Source organism: Vitis riparia, chromosome 11, assembly GCF_004353265.1.
Source record: "Vitis riparia cultivar Riparia Gloire de Montpellier isolate 1030 chromosome 11, EGFV_Vit.rip_1.0, whole genome shotgun sequence".
Classification (NCBI taxonomy): Eukaryota; Viridiplantae; Streptophyta; class Magnoliopsida; order Vitales; family Vitaceae; genus Vitis; species Vitis riparia.
The window spans coordinates 13962112-13976730 of NC_048441.1; the positions used below are offsets into that span (position 1 = coordinate 13962112).

The 14619-nt window shown below is 33.0% G+C and overlaps 1 long non-coding RNA gene across 1 annotated transcript; it reads left to right on the forward strand.

Annotated features, from left to right (window-relative positions):
- Positions 1–5230: 5230 nt before the first annotated feature.
- On the forward strand, positions 5231–10055 carry LOC117924909. Its single transcript, XR_004652870.1, has 2 exons — positions 5231–5724; positions 6076–10055. It is a non-coding gene; the product is annotated as an uncharacterized LOC117924909 (long non-coding RNA).
- Positions 10056–14619: the final 4564 nt, after the last annotated feature.

Here is a 14619-nt window from a genome sequence, read left to right on the forward strand (position 1 = left end):
ATGGCAAAAGAGCTTCAAAGCTTTGATTCTTCATGCCTCTGAGCTTCCCATTCTTTTCCAAGGATTCCATAAAACTCTCCTCAAACTCATATTGCTTTGGTGATCAAAAAGCTATCAAAACACCAAAACTTAACACAAATTGATTAGAAGTGATTGTAAGGGTCCTTAACATGTTAATTGAGTTAAAAGGCAATAACTACTACTCAAAAGTGTTTAAAAGAGTTAATTACAAGCTATGAAATAGCACTTTTTGAGTAGTAATCAACTACCTTAATGCATATGAGGTACTACCTTAATGACTTGAGGTACTACCTTAATGTACTTCAGGTACTACCTTAAGGCACCTTAGAGAAATGTTGCTCTTCTATGATTTAAGTCAGAATTAGTTCATTGCATTACATATTACAGCATGCCATTATTATATTCTTATTGCTCACTCATTCGGTTGGTTATGTAATCATCAGAAATTTAAGGTACTACCTTAATGCACATGAGGTACTACCTTAAGACCTTGAGGTACTACCTTAATGTACCTCATGTACTACCTAAATGGACATTCGAGAAATGTTGTTCTTTTGTCAATATTTTGTTGTGACTATTTATTTAAGTAAACAATTGTTTTCCCATTTTGGTAATCCACTGCATAACCCAATCCAAAAACACAATCCAATAAATGGGTTTCACTAAAAATGCATTGTTTCCCAATACCCAAAAACAGTTTGGGGAAAAAAAAATCCTTTTTTGGCAAACCAATTCAAAATATGTTTTTCCCAATTCTAAACCACAACAAAAACAAATGGGTTTTTTAGCAAAACAATTCCCAACCCATATTCTTGCCTTCATTTTATATCAAAACAACAGATTTTCGAGAATTTGCCAATCCAAATAAAACAGTAAAAACTCAAAAAACGCATAGAATTGAAAAAAAATGATGATGATTTATTAGGAACAGATTTAAAAATTTAGTACCAACTCCTAAATGCCAACATTTGAGCCACACTTAGTTCATAAAAAACCCACACAAACAACATATTTACGTGAATGTAAATGCGAATGCAAAATAAGGAAGGAATGGGTTACCTTGAGACAAAAAATCTGAGATGAAACAAATGGGATTAAGCCCTTCTCAACTGAAATGACAGAACTTTTTTAACACTCTACACGGTTCTCTGCTTCGCCTCGGTGACAAAGTGAAAACAGATGAGAGGAACAGGTAAGGAATGAGAGAGAGGGAAGAAAGAACCGTCGACTACACCATTTTTCTGGAAAGCTCAAATCGCCTCGGTGACGAAGTGAAGACAGATGAGAGGAATGGGTATGGAATGAGAGAAAAGGAAGAAAGAATCGTTGGCAAGAGTCTTGAAGCGTCGGCTACACCGTTTTTCTGGGAAGCTCAAATCGCCTTGGTGACGGAGTGAAGACAACTGAGAGGAATGGGTATCAAATGAGAAAGAGAGAAGAAAGAACCGTCGGCTAGGGTGTTTTTGTGGGAAGCTCAACATTTGATTTTGGAGTTTTCAACCGGTTCAGTTTCAGCCCGTGCTGACGTGCCCTTCAGTTGTTGCTGACCTGGATACTAAGAGGGGCAATCTTGGTAGAAAAAAGACAATCGGCTCAGAGTGCATGAAACTCATATAAGTTTCCACATTGAAAGATATTTTTCATATTCCATAAACCTGGGTTCCAAAAACCATATATTTAACAAATTGGTCCATGAAAACACAACTTTCCCTGCTAAATTGGTGTAAGGATGGGTAGCTGATGGGGGCTGTATTGATGTGGTCTTAGACGGCTAAAGCTATGGGAGAGAGAGATGGGACGATTGATGAGACTCTATACAGTGTGGCTATGAGGTGTGACTTTAGCAATTGATATTGGCTTCATTGTGGTGCCCTAAAAGCTACAAGAGTGGTGAAGGATCGCTGGTCTAGGTACCTTGTTGTTGCAGCTATGAAAGGCTAATGGGTTAGGATTACGGATGAGTGTAAGCTAGGAGGGTCTAGGTATGTACCTTGTAGTTGTAGCTATGAAAGGCTAATGAGTTAGAATTATGGATGATGGGATTAGGTGTAAGCTAGTAGGGTTTAGGTGCAGCATCTGTTAGGTAATGTTTTTGTCAATTTAAAATTAATGGACAAATGGGCAAGCTGATGCACCGTAGGGTGATGTGTTTTTTATTTTTTATTATTATTTTTGTAAATTATGAGAATGATAAAAGAAGATAGAAATCTTGCATGTTATGAAAATGGATATTTAGTGCAATGTTATTAGATAAAAATAACTATTGTTAGCATGATTTAAAGTTTTAAAACATATATTTAATGATCATAATATATTAATTCTCAATTTATCTAATTAATAAAAATAATTAGTATATCAAATTCTACAATTTATAATATGATTTTAACAACTAATTGAATCATATTAATCCATAATTATAAAAGATTTTGTCTTAATTCATTATTAAACCCTTATTATACTTTATTTCTTAAAAAAAAATGTAACCAATTATTAATTAGGCTTTAAAATTATAAACAAACATAAATATACTATGAATCAATCAAAAAAAAAAAAAATCCTAAACTAAGAATCAAAGGTCATTAAAATCGAGGTTGGGATCCATCTAATCCCTTCAAAATGTTTTTCACAAAAAAATCCAAAAAAACTAGTAATCAACATAATCATAATAGACCACTAATGAGAGCTCAAAAACAGCTTAAAAAATTATCATAGTGCATAATAAGACAACAAATGATACAAAAAGGCATTATTGAATGGAATATGCCAAAAAGACAACATAGAGGGTTTGCAATTTGATGTCACTATTAAAATGTAGTTGCTTCTAAATAATTTTATATTTCATTAGAGTACCAAGGTATGGTTCCTACTTAATGATTTTATGTTTCAAAGTACTCTTCCAGTAATACTTCTAGAGATGACTTGACTAGGGATGGCAATGGAATGGGTCTTTTCGGGTGTCCGTCTCACTCCGCCCCTAATGAGACGGGGTTTAATTTGAATGAACGAGTTTATATATCAGACAAGTTGTCTATGTTCACTTTAGATACCTTCGTATCCATTTCAAAGCCTCCCGATGGGTGTTCCCCGGATTTCCCATTAACCTACTTACCAAACTCACAGCATAGGCCAAATCTGGTCTTGTACAAACCATGGAGTACATAACACTACCAACAACACTTGCATATGGAACTTTCGCCATAAACTTCTCTTCTTCAGTGGTACTTGGAGATTGAGATGATGTTAGCTTAAAATGATGCATCATAAGTGTAGAAACTAGTTTAGCATCTTTCATCCCAAATCTATTAATCACTTTCTTAATATAAGACTTCGAGAAAGATAAAGTTCACCTTTCTGTCTACCTCTAGTTATCTCCATCCCCAAAATCTTTTGAGCAATACCTAAGTCCATCTCAAATTTAGTTTGCAATAGCAACTTTATGGTTTCAATTTCATAAATATTCCCACTAGCTATTAACATATTATCCGCGAAAAGTAACAAATATGCTAAAATCTGTTCATTCTCATATCCAATATAAAACACTACTATCAAACTTACTCCTAGTGAAACCAATATGTAGGATATACTCATCAAAACACTTATACCATTGTCTAGGACTTTGTTTAAGTCTATATAGAAACTTTCTTAACAAGCATACCTTGTTTTTGTCATTCACAAACCCTCATATTGTTGCATATAAATTGTCTCTTCCAGTACACCATGTAGGAATGTCGTTTTCACATCTAGCTACTCCAATTCCATGTTTTTATCAGCAACCAAAGCTAAGATCATCCTGATTGAAGAATGCTTCACCACTGGTGAGAATATCTCACTATAATCCACCTCTTCTCTTTGTGTAAAGCCTCTAGTAACCCATATAGATTTATATCTTGCCTTTTCAACCCCCATAATCCCTTATTTCTTCTTGAAAATCCATTTACAGCTCACTATTTTTTTATTCATTAGTTTGTTAACTAGAGCCCAGGTCTTATTCTTAATCAATGATTCCATCTCTTCTACCATGGTGTGATGCCATAGTTGCCTCTCATTTCCTTTCAGTGCTTCTTAATATGTTACGGGTTCAACTTCATCTAATTCTTTCGCTACAGTCAGTGCAAAAGTAATTAAATTTTCTTGTGCATATTTTTGAGGTGGGCGAATCGTTCTTCTAGGCTTGTCTTTAGCCAGATTGTATGAGCTATCAAGTTTTGTATTTTCCTCATGACTACAATCAACAACTTCATTTCTATCCACTCCATCATGTTCTGAATCAAAACCCTGATTTTGAACATTTTTTAAATCTACAGCTTCCACCTCAAATTGAAAATCTATCTAGCATTGTCAATTTCAAACTTTCTCTATCCTTTGTATTAATCAGTTGGGTCATTTTAGTTTCATCAAACACCACATCTTTGTGTAGACCCTCTATTTTGTTCTCTTGGTACATTATACTCAAGTTAGTCATCATTCATCATCATCTGTTACTTGTTTGTGATCTTAGGGTTCTTGTTTAAGCTTTTTTCTTTTTAGTCCTCATTGATGATCTACTGTGATTCTTTCGATCACTACCTTTGGATTTTTTTTAGAGATACCTTAGGGGATTTTTTGAAGATTCTTAGTGTGATGATCATTGACCTCTAGTTTTTTTAGCTTAGGGCTTTGTTTGACTTGATTTTGATTTGTTTTTTTAGTACATTTGAGTTTAGGTTTGTTTTTCCATTACATGGTTTTATGGTTAAATGAATATTAGAATATATATATATATATATTTATTTATTTATTTATTGCATGAGATTGTCATTTTTTATGTTTGATTACATATGACTAATATTGGCATTTTAGTTTCATGAATATGAACTTTAATATTTGATTGACATAAGATTATTTTATTTATTCATTTATTTATATGTATATATATTATCCTTTTTAATTTCGTATTACATGTGATCATCTTTTTAATGGATGCATGAATTCTTTATGAGGTCATGAAGAGAGTATGGATGCATGAAGGCCCTAGATGAGCACGAGGAATGAATTAAAAATGTTTTAAACAAAGTGGGTCATCACATTAGAGAGGAGGATTTTCTCGTGAATTTGTTTAGGAAAAGAGGAGTGGCTGAGGGAATGGAAAATTCTAGAAGAGCTGAGAGTCAGAGAGGTGTGCATTTAGAAAGAGGTGACGTGGCAGTTATATTTGGAGGATTCTGGAGACCAGTCAACTAAGGGTGAAGAGATCATGTGGATAGCATTGGAGAGAAGAGGGGGCTTCAATTTGGAATGATGACAAGATTTGTCAAGAAGGGGTTTTCAGTTTTTATCTTTGGAGGAGCTCTTTTTTTGAAGGGAAAAGAAGGAAATGGAAAAAGGAATAGAAAGAGAGAAACAGAGAGAGGGTTTTTTTTAGGAAATCTGGAGAAGAGCATTCTTTTTCTTTTGGATTTCTGGAGAAAAATAAGACAGAGAGAGAGAGTTGCAGGATGAGAGAACTTGGTTTAGAGAGGGGATTAGACGGAGAAAGCAGATTTTTGAGAAGCTGCAGAGGAGGTTTTGAAGAAGAAAATGGGGAGTTTTTGAGATTCGGAGCAGACTGTAAAAGGCAAGGGAAGAGAGAAGATAACAGAGGAGAGGGGGAGGATTTCAGCTGGTTCTTTGGCTTTGGAGAAAGAGAACTTACCAGTCTTTGGAGAAGAAGAGAGGTGTTCTCAGGTATGATTACTGTAATTCCTATGTTCATTTCCATTTGTGAGTTCTGTTGATTATGGACTGATGTTGAATTTGGAATTGTTTTCTTTTATATCATGCTCTTGGGATTTCATTTGGGAATTGATTTGAACATGGTCCACTTTTATATTGAGAGTTCTTTGATGATTTTATCTTAGTATTTGCTTTGGATCTTTCAGTTGTACCATTGATCTTTGAACCCATTGAATTAAGCATGAAGTGGCTTTCTGTTTAATGGTTCGTTTATTTGTTTGTTCTTTTGGTCATGCTCTGGTTTGGGATATTTTTCTTTTTGTTTCTGCTGTATTTACGATCTTTTTGTGGTTTTGCTGGGAGCCTTCATTTCTAGAGCTCGGCAAACCGCTGCATTCCCATGTGATTAGAGACCTGCAGGTTACCAGTATGACTCAAATTGTGAGGTCAGCAAAACATTGCTCCGGACTGAGTTTTAAACCACAACTAAGCTGAAAAAAATCAATTGGCTCACTAGGGTATCATTCGACATTATTATCAAGTCTGTATTCATGCCTGATTCAGCAAGATTTTCGGCCATATGGGACACCCTACCATCATAGTGCACCAGAATCTTTCTCTTTCTAATCTGTTTGAAGTTGCTGATGAATTGGAAATACCTCAATGAAGTGTATGAGAAAGAAAGAATCGATCGCCAGAGGAGCTTTGGTTTTGGTAAGAGTTCCAATGTATCTGATGATTACTTGAATCTTCAAAAGCAAGGCAGCTTAAGGGGAAAGAAGAGCCAGAAATGTGTAAATGGAGCTCAAACTGAGTTCGGTAATAACAGATAGTATATGACTGGTGAATCTTTTAGAATTGAGAAGCATTCTTTGGGGATCGTTTAAGTTAGGATAAGAAATTATTATATTTCAGGACACTATATCAGAACATGAAGGTCATGAAGCTTGGGTGTGCAGTTGTAGTTTCATATGGCTTTTTAAGTATTGAAAATGTAGGGATTTAAGCAGTGATAGTTGAAGGAGTAGCACTGGGTGATAGGATGGAAATGGCTCTGTTATGTGATCTTCGGATTTATGGAGAATATTGGGCTTACCAAAAACAGGACTTGCTATAATTCCTAGAGCTGATGGAATCCAAAGACTTCCAAGATTGGTTGGAAAGTCAGTTGCAATAGAATTCATATTTACTAAGTCAAAAAGTTAGTGGCAGGGATGTGATGTCAATAGTTAACTACTGTGTTCCTGCTAGTGAAGCTCATTTGAAAGCATTTGAAACTGCTCAGCATAAAAATCAGAAGCTACTAATCAAAGAAACAATGGCAGTCAGGAATGAGCACAACTTATCAACAAAGAAAATCACATGGACATTGAGGTAGTCATGTTTTTTCATTATTCACTTGTTATCATGGTGATCTAGATGATCTTCAATTGCGTCATTCGGGTTCTTCTATTTCTACTGGGGTCATTAGTAAAAAGGAAGATAAAAAGCAGAGATCCTATTATTTATCATGCTGTGATATGGTCAGATCGCTCTCTTTTCGCATTGCCCATTTGTTTTGAGAGTCAGGAAAGGCCATGCTGCTCCCTCAACAATGTGATGATACTCTGAATGTGTCACCTTCTTCAAAATCTGAGGTCTCCATTTTTGCTCTGGACCACATAAATTTTGGGGGTTCTGCAAATCCATCTGGATCAGAGGTATCCATATCGACAGAATGTCTCTCTTTTGGCAAAGTTATTGATTTCATTGATGGCATTCTACTGGACATGCTAGACTCCTATAATCGAGTTATGGTGAATTGCTTGTATGGACATGGGGTGGTTCAGTTAGTTTTGAGTACACTTTGTAGCTGCCAGTCAACTGCTTTTTATGGTTAACAAAGCTCCTGCTTCACCTATGGAGACTGATGATGGGAATTCAAAGCAGGATGGAAATGATGAAACCGATCATTCATAGGTTTACAATCCCTTACCTAGCTATGGAAAACTAATGGGCCATCTGGTGACATCATCCTCTATTTTATCTCCTTTTACAAAGCACCTGCCTGCCCAACCCCTGATCATTGGTGATATTCCTTTTCCTCGGGATGCTGGGACATTTGTAAAGGCCCTCCAGTTTGGACAAATCCACAATTTGCTGATTGTAGTTATGATCTCATTACAAAAATCATTTCTGTTATTTGGCTCATCTATTCTGGAGTCAAAGTGAAAGATGACAAATGCAAGGCAGGCGCTTGATTAACTGGTCCCCCTCCAAATGAGACAGCTATTTCAATAATTGTAGAGATGGGTTTTCCAAAATTTAGAGTAGAAGAGGCTCTGAAGTAAGTTGGAGTAAACAACATGGAGTTGGGAATGGAGTGATTGTTTTCCCACCCAAAGGAAACTCACGAAGATGATGAACTTGCTCGTGCACTTACCCTGCCACTTAGGAACCCTGAATTCGGTACAAAAGGGAATTTGAGGTTGGTGAAACTGACATTTTTAATCAAGATGATCTGTTGGCTGAGGGTGTCTCAACACTTGATGCACATGCTGAAATTTTTGTTGGGGTTAGTCAGACTGCAGATCCCAAAGAAGAGCAGAATGCTTTTGAAATTGGTCAGAGGTACATTGAAATCGCTGCACTACAGGAGGACTACATTGTCGTGAATCCAGCCAAGCATTTCACCTTTGTTCCCCATATAACTGGAGGATACTCTGCCAAGCAGTTCTGGAACGCTCAAATATTTTAATTGGATGAATTCTAATGCTTCAATAGCACTCATCCTAAGATGAAGACTCAGTTTCTAATGAAAGAATGGAGTTTCTGGCATCCACCTATACACTGAACGCTGAAACAATAATTGCTCCTCTCATAGAAACAAATGGTCTTCGCAGCAAACCAAGTGATCAAGATGATGCAGGCTGTAAGAATTGCCCGGAGGCATTGCAAATAGCCAAGCCAGATGACGAAGCTCTTCTCCAAAAGCTGAGGCAAATGCTATTGGAAATGGGAAAATCGAAACAAAAATTAAAATGCTCTCCGTCTTCTCTCATGTTCAAAATTAAAAAGGATTACAGTAGGCGATGGAACGAAACTCATTTGATAGAAAGGATTTTATTTGAATCAGAACGTATACTGAGTAGTTTGACAATGGCTGGTTCTAGCAATTCTGCACTAAAGCTGGATCAAAGACTTGCATCTCATTGTGAATCTGTTTCACTTCTTAAAGTAAAAACCGTATTTGAAGACTGTGCAGTCTGATAAGAAATTAGCTGTCTTCAGAGCCAACTTGTCATCCAAATCTTAAAGGTTAAGAAATTCCAGTTATTTGAGGTGAAGTTAAGAGGCAGTCTTGTCCATTTTCCAGCAAAGGCATAACTTAGAATAATTCTACAGGTGCTTTGATCCTAGAATTTGAGGAGGCAGATCATGATGAAAGATAAAGCGAAACATTCAATGATGATTTTTCTTGTGCGAAGAGGATATAATGGTCTTGCTCAATCTAAAATAACATAAACCACAGAAGAGTCCAAACCATCCTCCAGAATAGCAAGATCTCCACATCTCTACCAACATGGCAATCCATACATGTTTCAAGAGAGGAGTGAATATGCTCAGAACCTAATTCTCGGGAGGATGATTAGTGGCTGCAAGTCAAGGTAGAACTTTAGCTGGAGAGCTAGGTGGCAATCTTTTGAAATCTGTCAGTTCTTATGGTGGACTAACAAGTGGAATTCCAAGCTGATTTTTGCTGAGAAATTTAAAGATCTCTTCTCTGATCATGACAGTTTTAATGATATTTGTCTAGACCAGGATTTAATGCCTAGCATCGCCTGTTCAGAATTTGGTTATAAAGGCACGTCTTTAAGCGAGAAACTTCTGCTGAAAATTCAGAGCATTGGTATCTTTCCAAAATTGGTGCTTGACACAGCATAGATGAAGGAAGAAGAAATCAGTGAAGATATTAGGAGATTGGAAGAAAAGCATCTCTGACGGGCTTTTCCAAGATGAAGCAGATGGGCAGAATACTAAAGATATTGTGCAGAAATTTAAGGCCATTTGGGCTTGGTGGCGAAATAGGGTTGGACAAAACTACAAATGTAATGTTAAACCAGTTGCCTCAATTTTGGAGAGCCTCTCTGTTAGGAAATGTTGCATTGACTTCCAAAGAAGAAATGTCGCAAAGCTTATGGAGTACTGTTTCAATTGATTGATTGAGCATTGCATGCCCTCAAGATAAAATGAGCAGTTCCTTCTCTGCACCGTTAGCCCAGCTTGACTAATGGAAATCATTCGGTTTACAGATTAAATGCCATTGTGGATTAAAAGTAAAAATGAGAAGCATATTTGATTTTTAGGTGGTGTTTGTTTTTTTACTTAATTCTAAATAGAACCTTAATGTAGTGTTAAATATTAGGTTGTTTGTTTTTGTAGTATTTTATTTTTATTAAGTATTAAAAAATAAACAAAAATCAATATGTTATTTTATTTATTTAAAAAAACCTATATATTTTGGTTTTTTCTATTCAGTAAAAAGTTTTATAATAAGTCATGAAAAAATAGAAAAACAAACTACCTAAATTCTAAAAATAAATTGCTTTCAATAGAAAGCCAAAAAAACAAACACCTTTTAAAGTTTGGATATGTTTAAGAATATAAAGAAAATGATAATGATGATATGTATAATTATTTTAAAAATATTTATAATTTTATTTTATAAGTATTTTTTTATTTAATTACTATACAAAAAATATAAAGTAGGATTTTTATAGAAAATTTAACATAATCTTCCCTATTTTAAAGATATTTCCTAAATTTGACCTGTTATTAATTAATTTAACAACATACTAATTTCAAATTATTAGTAGCAAACTAAATTTTAGTTCAAGAAAGCTATCAAGGATTACAATAACAAGTTATTAAGTTAATATTTCTAAAGAAATTTAAGCATTGTCTCCCCTATTTTTGAGACATTCATTTTTTGTTAGGAAGCATTTATTTTTCTGCTATTTTTGTTTGCTATGAAGCACTAAAAGTATAGCTTGATTCACAATTATTTTGCTGAAAATTATCTCCAAATATCGTGAAAAATTTATTTGTAAAATGTTTTTCATCAAAAATATTTTTTTCCATTAAAATACTTTATTAAAAATCTCAATTTAATCTTAAGCAAGAAAGCTATAAAAACAAGGTATTAAGTTAATCCCTATTTTCAAAATTTTACCTACTATATATTTAATTTAATAATGTAGAAAGCCCTATTTATTTCTTAACATTTTCTAAATTTTATCTAATATATAATCAATTGAATAATATATAAATTTAAAATTATCAATAATCAAACTCAAATTTTAAAAACACTTACTAAATTTAACGTGCTATTAATTAATTTTATACAAATTAATTAATAAGTTATTAAGTTAATATTCTATACAAATTTTAACATACTATACACGAGCCATGATGCATGACATTATAAAAGCAAAGCGTAATATTTAAACCATGATGCATTATATTACAAAATAAAACTCCACGTGGACCCATAATACATGGTATTAAAAAGTCAAAATTCAAATGATTTTAACTAATGAATCTGTGATTATAAAACCAAAACCCACATGAACGCATGATACACGGCATGACCCACATGAAACCATGATGCATAACATTATAAAACCATAATACATGGCATTAAAAAATCAAAATTCATGCAAGAAAGCAATGTGCATGTTATAAAAAAATGGAACCCCACATATATAGCCGGTCAGTTTCAAAGAGGGTGTTTCTTTTGCTGTGGGGATACAGAGTTACAAAGTGGTCTGTTGATGGATCGATGAAGGTCATGGGAAAGGGAGTTGGGTTTAAGGCGGTCATGCTCGCATTGGCGAGTTTGTTGTATGTGAAGGTCTTCATTATGGTGCTATATGGGTCTTGCAGAGGCTTCAAAGGGCTGCAAATATGTGGATGCTATGTTGGACTCCAGATATGGTAGTGAGATGTGAGGTGGTGGGCAAAGGCGAAGTGAGCCATGGGGCTATGTTAAGAGGTGCCCCCCACCCCCGACCATGCCTCCCATTTCATCATTCCATTTCCGTTTAGCACATCAAAAGGACCATGCAACTATTCAACACATTAAATGCACCTCAAATTTTCTCATTTCATTATTTGCTAAAAAATGAAGGTAAGATTAGAAATTTTGATTAAATTAAAATCAAAACTAAAATTACAATTAAAAATTAATAATTAAAATAAGAACCAAAATGAACTGGTCATGGAAATTAAAATTGGCAGGTGATTCGAATTTTAAAAAGAAAATTAAAACTTAAAGTCAAAAACCAAAACTATAACTAAAATTATAATTGAAGTTGAAATATGACATTTGACATAATAAATAAAATAAATAAGAGTAAGTATGAATGGAAAAAAAAAAAAAAAACGAATGATAAGATAAAATATAATAAACAAATGATTGTATGGATATCTAGATTCAAAAGGTAATGACAATATCCAATATTTTCATAGTCAAACCTATCTGTTTAGATCCATGGTTCAAACATGCATGGTCAAATCAGTGGTTCAAACATGATTGGACCTATGATTCAATCATGATCAAACCATGATGTAAATATAACTCATAAATATATAATTTATATATTATTAAAATATATAAATAGTTATAAAAATAATAATATAATAAATAATTAAATTTTTTAATAATATTTAAATTTTTATCTAAGATATTATCAAATTAAATCGTGATAAGAATACTTATAAATGTAAAAATATATTAATTTATTAAATAAACATGTATAATATTTAAATGTGAAAATATTTTCTAGATGGAAAGAAAAATTCTACAATTGAATTTTATCCTATTATTGTATCATTTTAAAAATTATTAAATTATTAATCTATATTACTTTCATATTTATTATTATACAAATAAGTGCATATTTAAATATTTATAGTTATTTAAAGGTTTTAAATAATGGAAAAAATGTCTATATTAGTTAACACATTAATGTGTACACGACTTTATAAAAAAGCTAGTAGCCCAATGGCCATCGGTTCCAATATTTTCCCCTAATCCAAACATCATTTTTTCCATCCTCTTTCTAGATATCCCATATAGGAAAGAGAATAAACTAACAAGGCCTTTGGAATTCCTTGCATGCAGCACCTCAAATTAAGTAAAATTTGTTAGTCATTCAATTCTCCAATTTGTATGTTTAATCATACAAATTAATTTCTCTACTCATCTCTAAGATTAAATTCAAGACCAATTCCATAAGATTAAAATTAGAATTAAAATCTAAATAAAAGTCAAAACTAAGATTAATCTCAAAATTTTCATAGGTTTGTTTGAGTGTGTTATAAATAATATTTTCATAGGTGTATGCTAAGAAAGATTCACAAAAATGGAATAATTTTTTGTTTTTATGAAAAAGAGAGAGAGATACATATTATGGTTAATACCGTCATCCTTTAAATTTAAACATTCATACATCTTCTAGTTTTTAAATACTGTCTTAAAAGAACATTTAAACACTCCGCCAGCATTTAAATTTTTTTAATATTTTAAATGGTCCCTTTTAATAATTTTGTACTTTCTAAATCTATTTTAACTAAATCATTTAGGATTTTACCATTAATAATATTCCATGGTCTTAACTTTGAGATGCACATATTGAGGATATAACTATTGTTCTACCTTTAAATACTAAACTTTGAAAGTTTTCAAGTATTTGTCATGAAAATCCTTTAAGTGGAAATACGTGTGGGTCATTGATTCACAACCTTATCATGAAATTGACGTGATCCATTAATAAGTATGAGATGTTACATTAAAAATATGACAAAAAAAAAAAGAGTATAAATATTGATTGGTAAAAGCCCTTTTCAAGTGTAGGAGTATGCAAATCATATAAGAGTATTTATCTTATGCTATTATTTAGTAAATTTTATCTCCGATCATTTATTGACCTATGATTTTTATATCTACAAAATTTCTTGAAAATTCAAATATATAGGTGATTTTTTCATCATGTATACCTCATGTGAATTGATTATTGTCATATTCCCAATTATTGTTAAAATACAAGGAGAATGAGAATAAATTTAAATTTTGATATTGAAGTATTGTATTATCATTCAACCCTCTAGCTAATTCTATTGATAAAGAAGGCACTTTCAACCATTCATATGATCAATCTCAAATTTGGAAAGCTTTACATATAACTCTCTACTATACCCATTAAGCTTTCCATCTTTGTCCTGTCCTATTTTAAGTGATTGACACATTCTTTGAGACAATATTTTGCTTTTAGCTAAAGATGTGTTCAAAGACAATTTCAAACTACAATTTTAATGTAATAAATTTTAATTAAACACAAGAAGAAATTTCTCTACAAGTTAAGAAAAGTACAAAAAATGAATTAAATTCTACAAGATAATTAACCAAAACAAAGATACTAATATTTTGAGTTTTATGTTAGACCAACTCATTTTTCAGAGCAAACACCCTTACAAAACTCTTACAAGCAAACCTAATTTGAAAAGAGCCCTAGTATTTAATCTTAGGCTGCCTTCATGATGGCCTTGGTCAGCCTTCCTACAGTTTTTCTATTTTTACTTAAGAATCATGATTTTCTTTTGTTGTTTACCAGATGTGTCTGCCATTTGACAAGTCATCAAAAGGTGGATCCCACTCATATAATTTGGACAGCATTACTCTAAAGGTAGGTCCCGAATATAGAATTTGGACAATAGCAGCAAGACTGCGTGATGAACAAGAATAAAAAAACCTACAGATATTTGGTTCCATTCTATGCTCTATGTCTGTATCTAAAACCATATCTATCGCTCATACCCTTTCACGAAAGTGAGTGGAGAAGAAGACACAGAAGAAGTGAAGAAGCC